This window comes from Pavona decussata, unplaced genomic scaffold (genome assembly GCF_977016875.1).
Source record: "Pavona decussata unplaced genomic scaffold, jaPavDecu1.1 SCAFFOLD_273, whole genome shotgun sequence".
Classification (NCBI taxonomy): domain Eukaryota; kingdom Metazoa; phylum Cnidaria; class Anthozoa; order Scleractinia; family Agariciidae; genus Pavona; species Pavona decussata.
This window is the reverse complement of record NW_028145675.1, coordinates 1755001-1760000: the sequence shown is the minus strand read 5'-3', so window position 1 is coordinate 1760000 and position 5000 is coordinate 1755001. Positions and strand designations below refer to the sequence as shown.

The 5000-nt window shown below is 37.9% G+C and overlaps 1 protein-coding gene and 1 pseudogene across 6 annotated transcripts in view; one reads left to right on the top strand and one right to left on the bottom strand.

Annotated features, from left to right (window-relative positions):
• Window positions 1-4775, top strand: part of LOC146455544 (uncharacterized) — a 6710-nt pseudogene extending 1935 nt beyond the window's left edge. The window contains exons 3-9 of the transcript XR_014859024.1: window positions 578-713; window positions 1168-1356; window positions 2068-2593; window positions 2774-2836; window positions 2932-2994; window positions 3100-3162; window positions 3633-4775. The product of XR_014859024.1 is annotated as an uncharacterized LOC146455544 (transcript). The remainder of the gene's footprint in view (window positions 1-577; window positions 714-1167; window positions 1357-2067; window positions 2594-2773; window positions 2837-2931; window positions 2995-3099; window positions 3163-3632) is intronic.
• LOC146455539 (uncharacterized) overlaps window positions 1-5000 on the bottom strand; it is a 362351-nt gene that overhangs the window by 261884 nt on the left and 95467 nt on the right. The gene's annotated exons all lie outside the window — the stretch shown is intronic.

Genomic DNA, 5000 nt, shown 5'->3' with positions numbered 1-5000 from the left:
GAAAAATATATTTATATATATATATGTTTATATGTTTATATCTTTGAAGGTGTCCACACAGTTGCCTAGCAACAGTGAAAAACAAAGTATGAATGACGTCAGACTGTCTGGCGTCGTCTGGAGCAAAATTTGCATACATCGGAAAAAATATGCGTGCATGATCAAATTTCAACTGCAATGTTCATCAATATTCACTGGATACAGAACTATCACTCCAGAATATTTTCCCTTTCTTTTAGAAATCTTTTTTGGTGAAAGATTGCATTGAAGAAATTACACGTTTTGTGGCCGCGGTAAAATAATTTTCCGTGGGAAATAAATTCATCGAACACGACAGCGCTGCACGCCCGTTGTACATTACGTCGCCGCGTCAGAAATAGATTTTCAACCGCAAACTAGCCTGTGGAACTACGAAAAGACCATGCTCATCAAAAAAAATCCTATGCCCCTTTTAATCTTCTTATTTAATGCTACAATACGAGTAAAGAGCGTTTTCCACCCAGCCCCAGCTTCGCGAGGTTTTGCGAGTCACATATTTCTAGTTAATAAAGAAAATATCAATATTGTTTCCTTTGAGGTACCTGAATGAAATGGCTCAGAAGTCTTGTATTGTTGGACTTCTAGTAGCGCCCTTTAACCAAAACAAGGTTTCAGATGTGTGCCAATATTTGCAATGGCTGGAAGATCTTCTGTTGAAAGTTTTCAAAAAAGTGGTGATGTTCACATCAATACTTAGTTTTAATTACAAGTAGAACCAGACATGTACTGTCAAGTCTTGTCAACTTGTTCACTTAATTTACATTTACACTGACAGGATTTTAGAACACGTTCAATTTCATTGCCCTGCATCAGCAATTAGCAATGAAATTAATCCATGTATGTCATGTCAATACTTGATAGCTGATTTTCCTTGACCAAATCTTTTCATGGTGTCTGTAAAAGTGAAGAAAGTGGCAGCGTCAAAGTATTGAAAGAGTGTTTTGTACAACAATTTGTATGAATGCAGCTGTTACTAACTTATTTACCTCTCTCTGTTCAGTAATCCCTTATCAACTGTCTCTTCTAATAAAATTAAGTCTTTTACTGAGTAATTATAGCTTAAAAATTTAGTGATCGTGTATTGATTTATTCTTTAATAATACTGTATAAAATTATGTCAACCCACAGGATGAACCTCCACTTACTGATGCAAGTGTCCTTGAAAAGGTCCGAGTTCCTCTAGCAGGTGATCTGTTGGGTAGAGAAAGAGTGACTGGTCCAAAGAAGACTCGTCTGGGTTGTAACAGTGCTGCTGAACGCTTTGAAAACATTGTGGAATGCCCAGCTCTCTGGCATGCAAAGCAATCCTCTCTATCGGTAGGTTGGAAGTTTTAAATGATTGTCATGCACTTGGTTTTTATTACTTTTTACCACTAGTTGGTCTCAACCTCTGAATGGAAGAGCCAGAGTTCAAGAACCAATAAAATTTGTTGTCAAATCACAAAATGTATGGCCTAATATAAATAAGCTTGACCATCCTATAGAGCCTACTACCATCAGCACTTAGAAAAGTCTGTTAAATAACTATTCCTTTCATTAATATTTCAACAACCTACTTTCTGAAATACATTTATGTACTACTAGCTGTTAAAAAACTTGGAGGTTCTACATTGTTTTCTGTTTACAGTTTTCCTTATCATAATTTTATTTCATAATTATTCTCTCATTACAGTACATTTGAAGGCACGGTGGTGTAGTGCGCCAGACTTTTGAGCAGAAGGTTGATGGCTCAAGTTCTGGTCACTATCATCATATTGTTTTCTAAAGAATAGAAACTTTAGCCCCCATTGTCTCTCTTAATGTGCCCAGGTACAACTGGGTACTGGGAACCAATTGACAAACCTAGAAACAAAGCAGTTGAGGGATAACCCTGTGACCGACTAGCATTCCGTTGGGGGTGGGGGGTGGGGGGATTAGTGATACCCCTAGTTGCTTAATGCTACAGAAACCAAAGCTAAGTCCTGGCACTGATGAACCACCTGGCTCATTAGATTTCATTATCTAGACACAGACTTTATGTTTTTACAGTATGTTTGGGAGCAGCTGTACAGCGGCACCACTATCGGTGGGAGAGATATTGGCACACTGTACCACTTAAGGCAACATTTCCGTCTGGTGAATGTGTCAAACAAGGTCAAGAAGAACTACAAAAGTGCAGAAACCCTAATGTTGTCAGCAACCAAAGCTCATTTGTGTACAGCATTCAAGACTTGGGCTGGTCTTGACACACTCAATGGTATCCTAGCGAACTTACCAAAACTCCCAACAAGCAGGGACACCATTGAATTGAAGAAAGAGTTCGTTGCAAAGCACATCGGAAAGTTTGTCGATGAATTCATACTGGTGGAATTTGATGTTGAAAGAACCTGGATGGAAGCCAGAGAAGATGTCAGTAGGCAACACAGAAGCTACCCTCATCATTCCAGTGGTAGCCTGCAAGCAAGCTCTCTTGGGGGTGGGAGCTATTCCAGTGGTTCTGGTCATCTTTCATCTACTGGTCCTCAAAACACAGATGTTCTTACCAGTCAGACTCAATATCAAAGTCTTCATGTAGGTATGTTGAAATGAACAATATTTTCTTTGTAGGTGTTTATGGAAGCAAAATAATGAAATATCAGAAATGTAAAAAGTGCATATGTGTGATCGTCTAAAAATGGTAGGCAACAGTAAATATAAAAATAAATATTGTGAATGACAACTGAAATTAATTTATTGACTTTTGTCTCTCCAACAGTTTGTACCCATGTTGGAGCCCCTGTACAACCTCAACCTGGCGTAGGAACACAGCCAGCAATTAGTGTGTATATATGTGATCTTCTAAAAATGGTAGACAACAATAAATATTTTGAATGACAACTGAAATTAATTTATTGCATTTTGTCTCTCCAACAGTTCGCATCCATGTTGGAGCCCCTGTACAACCTCACCTTGGTGTAGGAACACAGCCAGCAACTGGTGTGTATTTTTATGATCTTTCAAAAAATGGTAGACAACAATAATATTTTAAGTCACGACTGGAAAGTTGAAGTTTATTGATTTTTTTCTTTCACTTACTAACAGGTAGCGGCACTGCTGCCTCAACACAGCCTCATCCTGGTGAAGGAATTACACCACTAGCAACTGGTGTGTATGAAAAAAGTGATGTTTTGACCATATATGGAGATGAATGCCATTCAACTTTCTAATCCTCAGCATAGTCCCCACTCTATGTGAATTATATAATTATGAAACCAGTCACTTAATATGCAGAATCAAATTTGTTGATATCAAAGTATAAGTTAGCATACATGATATCAATATTAATATGCACCAAACAGTTCAAATATAGACAAGATTCATCACAGATAAAACTTATATTTTCTTAACAAAAGATTGCACTAGAAAAATTATTAATAAAGAAACAAATTATTAAAGTCTATTGTTCCATCTTCATCTTAATTTTTAGGATCAATACAAATGATTCAATAATATTATTTTTGAATACCTGTATTTATGTAAGAGTTCAATTACCGGATTACCTACTTTAAATATTCTTAACATTAACATCTGGTACTAATAATTAATTTCTGTCCAAATTCCATTTTATCGTTTAGGACAAGTTGTAGTGATTGTTCAAAGACAAGTGGGAGAGGGAGGTTATGGCATCCTTGCTGTTGGAAAAGTGGTACAATCTACCACTGTCCATTCTTTTGACCTTATTCCTGTTTTGGTTGCTTTTGCTGAACAAAAAGCAAGTGAAATGTTCTCTGTCGGACAAGTTGTCTCGTGGCCAAAGGAACTATTGGCCATTTACGGTGATCGCATTCAGGAAGAGCCTGCAGCAACTTCTGTGGAGCCTCCATCCCCCGTCTCTAGCATTCCCACCAATTGCACAGAAGACAGACGCACGAACTATGGGCTGCAGGTCATGCAGTTTGGAGTGTTTCTTATGCAGCTTAACGACACAGAGGATGAAGGCGATGGGGAAAGGAGCATACGAAATTGGAAAGTTCTCATGTTGTACTTCAGGGCACGACCTAGGGGCATGAAATATGCCTTTGAGGCAATGCGTTTCCTAACATTTACTAAGGCCCTCTACAGTGAACGCATGGCTCATCGTGTTCTCCATGGCCAATTTGTGAACCCCAAAGGTGGAAATGGAAACAATTATGCGAATGATCTAAAAATGGAGCATGAAGTGCGGAATGATAAGGCTGTGCTGAAAGGAATGTGTGGAAGCAAAACCCTGAAAGCTGTTCAAAGGTCCACCTCTTGCAGTTACATGTTGAGTGAAACAAAAGGCAGTATGATAGAGAGAATAACATTCCCCCGAGTCAACAAGCCACACTTATGCATGCACATCTGATGACATCAAAGAAATGATCAACCTTATAAGCACAAAAGAGCCATTTAAACATCAACCCGGAAGAACCCTTCAAAGTTTCCCGTCCATCTCTAAGAGTCCTTTAGATCAGCTTGATGTATTTCTCCTACACTCCTGGCTAACGCATAACAAGAAACGACTGGCAAGAAATCCATATAGCTGCGATGACTCTGATGAAGCTGATGAAAGTGATGAGGAAGAAGACGAAGAGGCCTTTGTCTTAGAGGAAGAAATTGATTAAGGAGAGTTATACATTCCCTATGTCTTTACACATTTAAATAATTTCAGGTCAAGATGATTTCAAACTAGTTTGATTTTTGTTTTCCTTTATTTCATTTTATGATAATATGTGACTAGGGAAAAAGAAATCAAACTAGTTTCTATTTAGTCTAATCATTTTAACCTGAAATTCATTTTTCAACTACAACGCTATTTTTTTACACCAAACCTCCAAGTCAACATTGACAAGAGGGGAAAGGGGTGCATGGTAAAGAAAGTGTGCTATCCATACGTTTGTTTGGTTTTGCTGAAGTTCCCAATAATTCTCAGAAAAGTTCACACTTGTTTATCTACAATAATTTACCATGAAATTTGAATT